This window comes from Anthonomus grandis, chromosome 3 (assembly GCF_022605725.1).
Source record: "Anthonomus grandis grandis chromosome 3, icAntGran1.3, whole genome shotgun sequence".
NCBI lineage: Eukaryota > Metazoa > Arthropoda > Insecta > Coleoptera > Curculionidae > Anthonomus > Anthonomus grandis.
Window position 1 is genome coordinate 24,287,780 of NC_065548.1, and position 14,291 is coordinate 24,302,070.

Consider the following 14,291-nt stretch of genomic DNA (forward strand, 5'->3'; position numbering starts at 1 on the left):
TAAAATATAAGTTTAAAAAACTGACGTCACAAATATATAAAAAAACAATAACATAGAACTTGAATACAAGAAAATAATAAAAAAGTAAAAAGGAACTATTGAGATTTGAACCTACAACCTTACAGCAAGACTGTTACCGTTTGCTGCGTTGACCACTAGGCTACACCGTTCATGCGATAGTTTGAAAAGAAAAGAGGAGACTACAAGATGTTATTAAAAATGAGTCCCGGCTCAAAATTGAATACGTCGTTAACGCAAGTCAAAATCGGACTCTTCTTCGCTTTTGTAATCTCTAGCTTCTTTAGAAGATCCAGCTTTTTGCCCTTCTGGCAGCCATGAACCACTGCCACATTATTGGGGTAGGAAAAATTATGAACTATTGACCATAAATGATTGGCAAATGCTGACTTGATCTCGACAGTATCGGTGGCTTTAAACTTGTTCACCAGATCTAGATGTTCTTATACCCTTGTTGAAATTTTCGTCCCGGACTGTCCCACATAAATCGTAGGGTAATCGGCACAATGCAAACTATAAGCTCCTGATTTCGAAAGCAGATCTGGCTTATCCAATAGTTTAACCAGTTTTCTTTTTACGTAATTAGAAGTTTTAAAAGCGATTGAGATGTTAAAAGGTTTAAAGAATTTCACCACCCCCTGGGAAATACCTTCAAAGTAAGTTAAACATCTGAAATTTTTATTATTACGTTTCCTTTCCTCCTGATGTACAATGTAGTACGAAAGTTTGTACTTATTAAAAAACTTAAAATATAGTTTTTTGAAACTTGATAGAGGGAAGTTATTGTTGATTGCAATGGATTGTAATATATCTCTTAGGAGCGAAACACGTGTCACCATTCTAACAAATAAAAGAATTTTTTTGACACCGAGACTTTGTGTTGTTCTCCTTTGATTTATTTGTATTGAATATTTCCACTTAGATTCGTTAAGGAAAGTCTGTTGTGCTGTCTTATGCGAGTGTCACATTCTAATCTGCCCTGGTATAAACAGATAAAGAATCAAAAAAATAATCTTTAATTTTAAGTAGTTTCTCCGAAGATACCAAATTTCAACAATTTGTTAACTATTTTAGTTAATGTAGCGCTTATTATAATCTACAGTTCTATCCGATACTACTAGTCCATCCCAATAAAGAACTGCCAGGTCTGATTCTAATGCTGCTGAAGGTTAATATTTATAATGCTTCGACGCCCTACAATGCTATGTTCAAAAGATTTATGCTTTAGTTTATTGGCCAGTTAATAAATTTATAAATTTGGTTTCAGGTTTTATGGCAACAATGTTTTGTGTTACTAATCTCGGTTGCTTGACTCAGTTTGTATGTTTAGTAATGGCTAGTAAAGGCTAGGTTGATATGGTCTATACCGGTTTCCAAAAGGTTTTCGAATAGATTGACTTTCATGTCTTTTACAAGTACTCGAGGGATGGGTTTTCCGGAAAATTGCTTACACTACGTAAATCTTCCCTTCTGGAAAGGCATCATGTCAGGGTTAAAAATGTTAACTCTCTAGAATATGTGGTTGGGTCGGAAATTCCCCAGGGTTTAAATTTTCGATTGATGAGGACCTTCGGAATAAACTTAGTTTATTAGCTACATCGTGCTACAATAACAAACTCAATAGTATTGTATCCAAATGCATTGTAGTTTCATGCTTAAGAATAAAAATAATTACAAGTATTACTGTAAATATAAAATAAATTCTCATGTCGTAACTGGATGTAAAGCAATAAAAGATCTTAGTGCTACATTCGATAAGCTGAACATTGAAAAACAAACATTTAAAAAGCAAAAAACGCTAGAAGTGCGGCTTACATCATTTGTTAGATCAAATTTAAAATATCCAATAGTTATTTGGCATCCAATGTAATAAGTAAAGTCATAAATTTGATGCATGCGGGTGGAATATTCGATATTTTATCACACCTGTTTGGACTTTGCAGTCTAAATTCTTTAAATCAGTTTTTGAACAATCACTAGCCCTCCCAACCTTATCGCACTGATTTTCGATGCCGTATCGAGTTGTATCTTTTAAGTAGGGTATTGAGTCTGGCATTAAAAAAGTCATAAACTATAGAACCTTAGGTTTCTCCCACTAGATATGATCTAAAAGAGTGACGTTTTTAGCTTCTTGCATTTTTTACAGGGTATAAATGTGTATTTACTCAGTCCGAAATCCATATGTATTGCTTTGCTTATTACTCGTTTAAAATCTAGTTGGCTCTGGAGTTGTTTTGAATTTAAAGCATGTGTTTTTAGATAATGCAAATTATATTTATTATTATTATTTATATCGACAATATTACTATTATTATTATCGACTTATACTCTATCTCAGCGAATGCTGGATAAATTTACCTTTTCAAAATCAAAAGAAATCAACTCTATTATCAAACTGACAGAAATTTTTTGAGTTTGTATTAAGAATCGGTGCCTTCTGGATTTCTGTAAAGGTAGTCTTGTGTGCTTCAAGTATAAATATGTTTTTGTGGAGAGCTTTTGAAACTACACCTGTGGCTGAAACAATTATGGGTATTATTTCAACACTATTCACATGCACATAATGTTTTATTTCTATGGCCCTATACTTTTAGCCTAATGCTTATCCAATAAGTTATTATTATTTTGACCAGCAAGGTAAATTAGAAATACTTTATTATTTATTTTATTCAATATCATAATATAAAGCCGGCTATTCATAAATCAGTGATAATAGGCTAATCGTAATAGATCCTAAAACAATCATTTTCTAAAACTAGCTGGGCTTTATATTAATAATGTAGTATATAAGCATTGAGCAGACCATATTTGCTTGCAAGTTTTTGATGTACATTATTGTCAGAGTAAGAGTTAGCCAAGTAAGAGCAACCAGATGTTACGTGCTGAATAGTTTTGGATTTCTAATTTTCTTAATTTGTCCCTTGTGGCATTTGTATCTTTTATCACGAATTTTTTTGTGCTAATGACTATATAGTGAGCATATCCTTAGTGTTTACATTCCTTTTGTCTTCTTTATTAGATTTAAAAATTTATATTCTATATAAATCCATATTTCTTCAATATGTAGTATTTACCACCTTTGTACATATTTTGGTGAATCATGCCTTTGCGCTGCACCGCTAGATGGCTAATATTTATTTTACCGTGTGGTATGACAGTCCACATGCGGCCATGATGTGAGGAGAGCTGTTGGGGCTTGAGAAATAAACAAACGTGTTTTGGAGATTCCCGAGTTTTTTTTGAGTCTAAGTATTCTAATTCAAAAGCAGATTTGCAAGTTTTGGGAGATTGAAGAGGATTTTAATTCAAAACCCCTTCTTTCTGAAGAAGAAAAATTATGTGAGGAAATATTTAGTCAAACTATAACTCGTAATGAGGAAGGCAGATTTGTTGTACATCTTCCTTTTAAAAAATCACCTGAGTGCCTTGGAAATTCAAAACAAAATGCTATTAAAAGGTTTCATTCTCTGGAATCTAAGCTTAATAAAAATTCTGTATTTAAGTCAAAATATGTTGAGTTTATTAGTGATATCACTCTTTGTCTCAAAAGTCAAACCACCAAACTAAGAGTAGTGTTTGATGGTTCAGCTTCATTCGATACCGGGGTGTCCTTAAATGACATTCAATGCGTGGGCCCTGTTATTCAGGACGATTTGTTGTCAATTATTTTGAGATTTCGGCAATATAAGGTGGTGATTGGAGCAGATGTGGTCAAGATTTACCGCCAGATTTTGATTCATAAGGATCAGTGGTGTCTTCAGCGTATACTTTGGAGAGGTGAACAATCAGAGGAATTGAAAACCTTTGAATTAAAAACAGGCTCTTATGGAAATCTTCCGCTTCCTTTTTTGCTGTACGGTGTTTGAAGCAACAACCAATGGAATCATGTGAGACTTCAAAACCAAGTGATACGAGTTAAACTATAGACCAGATTTGTACTTGGGCTATAGACTAGATTTAGTGGTTGATAAACTGAACTAAACTAAACCTAACAAGCTATTGAGAATTCAGAATTTTTTCCAAGGACATCTAAAGTCATCGAAAAGGATTTTTACGTAGATGACATGTTAAGAGGTGTTGAGAGTGTAAAAGAAGGCATACATTTGTGCAATGAGGTAACGTCTATTTTAAAATCTGCAGGTTTTGATCTTTAAAAGTGGGCTTCTAATAGTCAAGAGATCTTAGATCTTAGATAGAGGTCTTAGATCATGTGAAGACATGTGAAGTTAATGTATCAAATTGATGTCAGTGATATATCAAAACATGTAACCACGAGAACAGTACTTTCTGTGATTGCAAAACTGTTTGATGGTTTTGAAAGATCTATATGGTTTTTGATAACCTTTTGGACTTGTTAGTCCATGTCTTATAATCGCAAAAATTATAATGCAGAGATTGTGGTTGCTAAACTTAGGTTGGGATGATGCTTTGCCTTTGGAGTTGGCCTCTAAGTGAAACAAATTTAAATCTGAGTTATTAGTGTTAAATGAATTGAAGGTTCCCAGGCATATATTGGGTACCAGTTGTATTGAGATTCAAATCCATGGCTTCTCAGATGCTAGTACTGAAGGCTATAGAGCTTGTGTTTTTATGAGGAGTGTAAATAAATGTGGTAAGATAAGTGTGCATTTAGTTTGTGGTAAGAGTAAGGTGGCACCACTCAAGGTTGTTACAATTCCAAGATTGGAACTTTGTGCCACACTCCTTCTGGCGAAGTTAGTGGAAAAGGTGCGTTCCACTCTTACAATCACTGTCAACTCATGTTTTCTGTGGAGCGACTCAACTGTAGCTCTAAGTTGGATTCATACTTCTCCTAATATATTACAAACCTTTGTTGGCAACAGAGTGGCTCAAATCCAAGCCCTTACTTCATCATCTGATTGGCGTCATATCCGTAGTGCGAGTAATCCAGCAGACCTATTACCCAAAGGTGTTTATCCTGGTCAAATTCAGAGTTCAGATCTGTGGTGGAATGGCCCGCCATGGCTCTCTTTCCCTCAGTGTTCGTGGCCGAAATCCGATTTTCAACCGCAAATTAATTTACCAGATTTGAAAAAACAAATTAGTGTCTTTAAGATCGAGTTTGGGGCCCTATTTCCATTTGCAAGATTTTCGCGATTATCTAAAATAAAAAGAGTAATGGCTTACTGCCTGCGATTTATTGCAGTAAGTGTCGTCAGAAGTCAAAGATTGCTGGTCCTGTTACTGTGCCTGGGTTAAACCATGCTTTAACTGTTCTGGTAAAGCTAACACAACAGGAAGCCTTTGCTGCAGAAATAAATGAGTTAAATAAGTCCAAATTGTTAGCGAGTAAAGTCCAGTTCAGAGATCTATAAGAATCTTTGATGTGTCGCAGATGCCGCACCAACTAGTCCGTGCGCCTCTGTCATATTTATTTTTGCATGATATATATGTTTAAATGGCAAAATTTTATATTGTCTATCTATGAAATCATTTTAAATATACGTAAAACCCCATGTTTTATACTATTTTTTATTTTTCTTTCGAAAATTTTAATTTTTAGAAAGAAAATAATATCACAAGAAAATAATATTAAAAAATTGACCGCGGACTAAAATGCAAGCATCTTACAAAATATTTTAAACAGTTCCAGCACTCACAGACTTGTCACCTCGTTTTAGCCAGTCTATTAAACAAAGATAAAACACCTGCGTTCTGACGATTCCTACATTAGGCTGTGCAAGTGATTGTGTATCTCTCTCTATCCCACTGATTTTAAGAATTACGGGGCCGTACCCAAATAAATTTTTGGGCAGTTTTTGTATTACTTTCGATGTGTTTTTAAAGAGATCTTTAAGGATGGGTCTATCGCCTTTAAAATAGTTGTTGGATGGGTCTATCACCTTTAATAGTTGGGAGGGGGGCCATGTGAGGTTATTATTTGATGTGTTTTGCGGGTTATGCTTTTTACACGTTTATGAAAGTAAAGAATTTAGAATTTGGCCTGTATTCGTCTAAATTTTTTGCAGTTTTTACTGTGAGGAACTGTGTTTTTTTATTTGTGTTTGTGCATTTGTTTTGGTATTATACCTAAAGACCTTAAAATGTTTCGACCCTGGAAAAATAGACAGGAAAATTTGGCAAATGAAGAGAAAAGTGTTTGTGCGGGCTTATGGAGACCGTGGGTGTACAAGAAAGACAATAACATGTGTGATAAAAACAATAAGAGTGATCTGGACAGTAATTTAGACTTACATAATTCTGATAGTTCATTTTCTAGTATTGAGGAAGCAAAAAAAAGCAAGGGAAGTAGAAGCTACAGAGGAAATCAAGCAGTTTTAAAAGAACAAATTTATCTAAATATCTATAACAATCTAAGGAATGACCCTCAGTTCACAAATGATTGTAGTGCTTTGCAAAAAATAGCGTTTTTAACAGGGGTTCCCTATAGTACAATATGCCTGTAAAAAAAAGGATTAAAGACAGAATAAAAAGGAAAGATGCAGGACAATCAAAGGGACTTGACATGGATATTGCCAAATTGCTAAGGAAAGGTGTGTACTCTAAATACAAAAATAATGAGGTTCTGACCATAGAGACACCTTATCGGCAAGGGACAATTCATTTCTCAGTCTCAACCTTGCGGAGATACCTGATAAAACTTAAATTTAAGCTTAAGATGGTTAACAAAACAGCTGCTGTAATGGAATTGTCAGGTGGTGTATAGAATATTTAAGGAAAATTTAAAAAATTTGGGAGGAAGAAAGATCTATATATTATTTAGCCGAAACATGATATGATACATTTATGATTGATGAATGATTTCCATTCTCTGGGAAAAAAGTCCCTTTTTTGCCATAGTAAGAAAACCATATTTTTATTAATAAAACAAGTTTAAAATTTTGTTTTTTACAGCTTACTGCCCCTGTTTGTCCTTCAGTGACACAATAAAGACTACTTCTTCTACCATTCTCTGGAAAATCTCTTTTTTGATATGATAAGAAAAACACTGTTTTTATTAAGAAAACAAGTCTAAAATTTTGTTTTTTACAGCTTACTACTCCTGTTGTCCTTCAGCAACACAATGAAGACTGCTTCTTCCTCCATTCTCTGGAAAAAAGTCCCTTTTTTGCCATAGTAAGAAAATCCTATTTTTATTAATTAAACAAGTTTAAAGTTTTGTTTTTTTCAGCTTACTGCCCCTGTTGTCCTTCAGCGACACAATAAAGTATATATAATGTAATGCTTTAGTATCCATATGCTGATATGCGAGATGAAGTTGAAATCCAACAGAGAAACTGTTTCCTTCCTTAATTGAAGAAACTGCTAAAGAACAATGGCAAGAAAAAGAATTTACAAAATTTGTATTAACTTTTTGGGCCAGATTCAAAAGAGTGGTTAAATTTATAAAAGTATTTAGTTTCCTAACTGTAGTTTTACGATCCAGTATACTTAAAATGCAGTGTTTTGTAAAAGATTTTAAGTTTTTAGTATAAGCATTTATTTTTGTTAATTTTTATCTATCGGATAATCCTAATATCTCTCCTAATATGCATAATAACTAAATACGAGGCAAACAAATTAATAAATATTATATTCAGGATGTAAAGTATGTTTTTTTTATAAGTAAAACTTGTGTCTTTTAAAGGCATAAAGTATAGACAGCTAGATGATTTTTAATGTAAAAGTTTATTTTAAAAAATAACTTCCAATTTTCTGACTACATAATTACTTTTTTTCAAAAGAAGTTGGTACTAAATATAGAGATGGCGGGTTTTCATGAGTATATTATTATAATAATATATCGTAATATGTATTAATTTAAAAAAACTATAATAAAGGACATTGAATATGGCGCCACAATCCCCATTAATAATCACCACCATGTAAAAATAAATATCAATTCCCAAAAAAAGGAAGTATATAAAATTTGAAGACAAACCAAAACATTTTACACTTTTGTGTCAAAAAGTAACTATCTAATGCGTTAATCCACAGAATAAATGGGCCTAAGTAATTTGTCACCTATTGTCTCATTAAACTCAAAAATGCTTTATTGTCAATATAAACATAGAAGTTGTAGACAAAGCCAATAGACTGTACATTAAAGGAAAGGAATAAAAACGAGAAACTAATTTAAAATAAAATAAAGTTATATGAAACTTTGAAAAATACTTAAATGCTAATAATTAAAAAATTCACCATAGTTTAGTACGCTTTACTAGCAAGAAATATTTTCGTTCTTGTACGTAGGCTTTTTTCAGTCTTAAGTTGTCTTATTTCTAGTGGAAGTTTATTAAACAGCTTTCTACCTCCATATATGATAGAGCTACGGACAAGTTCAAAATAAGGAATGCCTCAACAAATAATTTTGTCGCGTATTATAGTGGCTTCCTAAGTGGAGTTCCTGTTTATATTTTCTAAAAACTAAGCAAACTGTTTCCAAAATAAAAATACAACACAGGGTTAAAATATTATGACTAACAAAAAGCGGGCGACATGAGTCACGAGGCTTGGCCCCACATAGATATCTAATGGCCCTTTTCTGGAGTACAAACACTGAACTAAAAAGTGAATTTGAACATGAACCCCAAAGCAAATTCCATACCGAAGGTGCGACTCGATAATCGCGAAGTATGCAGGTCTGGCGATGGAGAAATTAAGACTGGTGGCAATAACCCTTAGGGCGTAGCACCTTATGAGACTTTTCTACATACATTCACAATATGGTCTTCAAATTTAAGGAACTTGTCTATGGAAAGACCCAAAAACTTACTGAACGGTGGCATGTTGATGGCTTCATTATTTAAACATATATTATTTGTATTACATTTAAAATTAAGGATATTTGTTTTGGAAACATTAAATGTCAAAAAAATTGCATCCCACCAGTCTTTTATTTTTAACAAATCTGCACGTATATTGGCCTCCATTTAAGAAACATCAGAGTCGTGCCAGAGGATGGTGGTATCATCGGCAAACAATGTAAATTTGCCAGTTACCTGCAGTTATGGCAGATCGTTCACATAAATGAGAAAAAGTAAAGGACCAAGTACTGATCCTTGCGGAACACCTACATTTATATTAAGTTCCTTAGAGATACCACCGTTAAATTTGACAGCCTGGACACGATTTGATAAGTAGGAACGAAACCACTCAAGGGCAGTTCTTCTGAAACCATAGAGCTCCAGTTTCATCAGCAGCACTCTGTGACTCATGCAGTCAAATGCCTTGGACAAGTTACAGAATACCGCTGCTACAACTTCACCAACATTCAGTACAGGTGCTCTAGAAAGCTAAAGATAGCATCATTTGTGCTCACAGATTCACGAAAGCCAAACTGCTGAAGACTCAATAGGCCAAATCTATTTAAAAATGAAACCATCCTCACCTTAACGAGCCGTTCCACTATCTTGGCTAAAGTAGGCAATAACGCTATAGGTCTAAAGTTAGAAGGACAGTCGCGATCGCCACCCTTCTAAAGAGAAACAATCATTGCTCTTTTTAAGTTTTTAAGGACTCTGGGAAAACTTCAGACATAAATGAAAAGTTAATTGACTCGGCCAAGACTTGCAAAGCAACAGAAGGTAAAACAGAAAATATTTCAAGAGAAAGCCCATCCCAACCTGATGAACTCTTATTCTTAATATTAACCATTAACTGTTTAAGCTCTTCTACACTTGTGGGGGCAAAAAAGAAAGATTCGGCTACTACCACATTGCTGAGATAGCTCCTGGGATGTATTTTTTGTAAGAGATTGTCTGCAAGGTTACTAGCAATATCACAGTAGAAGAAATTAAAGACACTGGAATCTAAGGTACTTGGAATAACCCAGACATTATTTTTACCCCTATATAAGCTCATTTAAAATCTTCCAAGACTCGTTTGCTCTGTTGGAGGAATTATTTATCCTCCTTTGAAAGTAGGTCCACTTAGCCATTCTGATTGAGTTTCTGTAAATCTTGCGGTATCTGTTATAATAATTTAAAAATGTTGCATTGTTCATAGTGTATTTCCTAATGTAAAAAAGGGAGCGCATATTTTTCCCAGATACTCGTAAACCCTTAGTATATCAAGGTTTTCTATTTCGTTTCTTAATATTGACAACAGGAAAAGCAGTGTTAAATTTGTTTAATACTTTGATACTTTTAATAATTTTGATATTTTTAATACTTTAATACGTTAACTTGACATATTGCAAAGCAAAGAGACTTGACTTGTTATAAGGGACTAATGGCGCTAAAAACTAAACTTATGAAATTAACTTTTTTTGTTAAACTCATTTAACGTACTTAAATCTTATATTTAAATTAAATATTATCTTGCTATCAACTATCCTGAATTTCTAACTTAATAAAACTAAACCCAAAAATCCCGAATAATAAAATTTTAAATACAAATAAATTTTAAGGCCGGACCTGTGCAACTTTTCACGCTTGAGTGGCTGTGACTAAGGTCAGGCGTTTAACAAAATAGTACGTGGGCGCATGTAGTCACATTTTACGAATCAAATGTATAAATTCTTAAAAAAAATGCTTAAAACGTTTATTTATTTAATGAAATGATTAAATATCGCTTAGAATATTACTTTATGACTCTTTCCACATAAAATTTTGCGATTTAAACATGCATGTCATGTGACAATACAAGCAACACCGGCACACGGGCTATTTGCGGTACAGATTCTAATAGATCTCTGAACTGAACTATAAAGGAAATTTGTTAAAATTTAACCCCTTTCTGGATTGCGAGGGTATTTTGAGGGTGGGGGGAAGGTTACAACTTTAAGAATTTCAATGTGAAAAGAAATATCCAGCATTTCTTCCTGGTGAACATCCCTTTACTAATCTTGTTTTCCAGTATGAACATATTAGATTACATCTTGCGGGCGCTCAACTTCTTCTTTCCTCAATTAAGAAGTGTATTAGCCACTTCCGGGAAGCAATTTAGCTCGTAATACTGTACACAAATGTATAAGGTGATTCAGAACTAACCCGACCACTAAAAATCCTGTTATAAGTGTTTTGCCTCAAACTAGGGTAACCCCTGCTAGCCTTTTATAATGTCGGTGTAGATTATGCAGGACCTTTATTTATGAAGGATAAAAAGGGAAGGGGATGCAAAAGGGTTAAGTGTTATATTTGTATTTTTGTTTATTTTTCCACAAAGGCACTACATATAGAGGTAGTTACTGAATTAACAACAGAGGCCTTTCTAGCCTCATTTAGAAGATTTATTGCACGAAGAGGTAAACCATTGAATGTTTATTCGGATAACGGAACCTATTTTGTGGGAGCTCGAAATCAGCTTGAATAGTTTGGTAAGTTTTTGAGGAGGGATGAGGTGAATTTATCCGAGTCGAGTTGAAAATCAGGGGATAACTTGGCATTTTATTCCTAGTATGTCACCTAATTTCGGGGGTATTTGGGAGGCAGGCGTAAAGTCATGCAGAACACATTTAAAGAGGGTTCTAGGAAATGATGCTTTATTAACTTATGAGGAGTTAGTTACAGTTTTGACAGAAATAGAAGCTATCTTAAACTCTCGTCCTCTTACCCCAGTCTCTCCAGATCCTAATGATTGTCCTATCCTATCCTATGATGAGTCCAGACTTTCCCACTTTCAACGTTTGCAGCAGCTAAAGCAGCATTTTTGGTCGAGATGGTCCCTAGAGTACGTGAGTGAACTTCAGGTTCGAACTAAGTGGCAAATTCATAACAATGTTCTTCAACCTGGACCCCTGGTTGTCTTAAAAGATGATAACCGACCACCCTTACAATGGAGTATGGGAAGAATTCTCTCTGTTCAACCAGACCTTTAAGGGAACTTGTTGTTGTTTGACCTTTAAATTGGGAAACGTTTGTTTTCCAAAATTTGGCCTCTATCAATGGAATCATGTGAGACTCCAAAACCAAGTGATACAAGTTAAACTATAGACCAGATTTGTGCTTGGGCTATAGACTAGATTTAGTGGTTGATAAACTGAACTAAACTAAACCTAACTTACCTATTAAGAGTTCTTAGTTTTAAGTATGCTTTAGTATGCTAGGTCTATACTAAGTAAGGATACTATGTTGTTTTAAGTCAATGTTAAACTTTTCTTTTGAATGTTAAGCCCTTCAAGGTGAGGGGCATGTTTCCTTTTATCTTCTTTATTAGATTTAAAGATTTATAATCTATATAAATCCATATTTCTTTAATATGTAGTATTTACCACCTTTGTACATATTTTGGTGAATCATGCCTTGGCGCTGCGCCGCTAGATGGCTAATATTTATTTTACCGTGTGGTATGACAGTCCAGATGCGGCCATAATGTGAGGAAAGCTGTTGGGGCTTGAGAAATAAACAAACGTGTTTGCGAGATTCCCGAGTTTTTTTTGAGTCTGAGTATTCTAAACACTAAGTAAAAAGTTCTCCGGTTAACAACAATCTATTAAATGTCGCTTAGAAGTTCTCTTTGGGACCATTGTTGTTGTTTCGGTGCATCAAAGAAAAATAATAAATTCATGGCATCACTTACCAGGTTCAAGGGCAAGTCATTTCTATAAAGCATTAGGTGACACAAAGTGAAGTTCAGACTACTGAGGTCTTGCGATACAGAATTTTTTGCATTTTAGTTACATAGTTTGCACCCAGATTCTTGATATTGTTAAATCTACATCCATCATTTGTCCTTGGCAATCTCATTCTTAAACTTGAAATTGGATGATTTTTGAGACCTTTTAAGAAATTAATTCCATTCAGTTTCGATTTCATGAGCAACTTTACTCTATGTATATGTGTGACTCCTCATTTGGGCTGGTTAAGGTCAAGAAGTTTAGACTGCTCGAAGCCAAAATACTTACAAATTTCACCTATCTCTGATATTATTATTCATAAAATCATTATTACAAATTCATAAATAAAGCAATGATCAAGGTCTAATCAGCTGTACATGTTATATTGCCTATTTTATGATCTGTTAGGATTTAATATTAAAATAAATAAACACATATTATTTACGTATTGTATTTGGATGGAAAAAATATTAGAAGGAAAAAATGATACAACTTAAACCTTTACCTCAAAAGGGTTAAAGATATTTGAATTAATTGAAATTTTCATAAATGCAACATGTTTCAATATAAAACTCTGCTACGCTAAATCAAATTTAAAAATTTTCTTATCTTTTCATTTCGTCGTTCCGAGAAATAATGTATTTAACGAAGGGGTGTGACGCCTTTATAACTTCAAAAATTTTCTTGGGAAAAATCATGAAAATGAAAAATACCGAAAGATCGACGATACTGAAATATCAATTTACCTAATTAAGTTACTAGAGCTAAACTTTGGCCGGATTAAATTTCGGAAAAGTTTCGGTGAAAATTTTATCGCTCCCGCTTTTACGAATCCGTGAGGCAATTTGTTAGAGAACATTTTTATGCGCTCAGTTTCACCCGCTCTTAGATGTACTGTTTCGGAAGTTAATTATTTTTGCTAAGATTATATTAGATTTGCTTCTTTATTTTCATAATACCACTTGTTTCATTTTATTGTTGTAAAACCAAAAAGAGAAGTTTACTAAGCTCTGCACAGCGCTATAAAGCACAGATATCTTACTTTTGTTATATTACTATTTAGTTCCGGTACTTTTAATCTCTCATCTACAGATTTTCTTGTAATAAATAAATATTGATTATAAAAGAGAGGATTTAAAGTCAATCCTATATTTTTCCTTTTAGTCCAATTTAACTTTAACTTGAATTTAGGAAGGATTAAAATTTTTTTTGTCTCGTTTTCTACTCTTTCCTAACCAGTTTATAATTATCTTAATTGTTTATGTCTTTTGTTTTCATTAAGTCAGTATCAGCTTTTGATTTAATATTTTCTGCTTAAACAACTTTAATTAAAAAAGTTGTGTTTTCTAATCTAATCCTTTACCTCTAAAGAGAAGATATCTTACTTAAGTTAAGCCATTTTGTTTCTTTATACACATAGTAATCCAAAGTAGGTGGGCAATTTTCTAAATTTGGATAGCGTCCAAGAAAGGAAGATGAAAATTTTATAGTTTTTTTTTCTGCTCTCTCTGTAGAGTTATACTATCTTAAGAATATGCAAAATATAATGTGTTTTTAAATAATTTTATTTTTAATATTATTAAACAGAAACCAGGCAGACATATTAGTATAAAATTGTTTGCCAGGGTGAAACTACTTTTCACCAAACATATTCTTAAAATTTTTTAATACTTAAATGTCTCCTGAACTGCCCTAAAACAAGTAACAAATCCGGGGCATTAAACCCAAATCAAATGTTTTGGCTGTATACACA

At 33.4% G+C, this 14,291-nt stretch overlaps 1 protein-coding gene across 3 annotated transcripts in view; it reads right to left on the reverse strand.

Annotated features, from left to right (window-relative positions):
* The window catches only part of LOC126734675 (lachesin-like), a 768,805-nt gene that overhangs the window by 242,053 nt on the left and 512,461 nt on the right, over window positions 1–14,291 (reverse strand). The window lies entirely within an intron of this gene.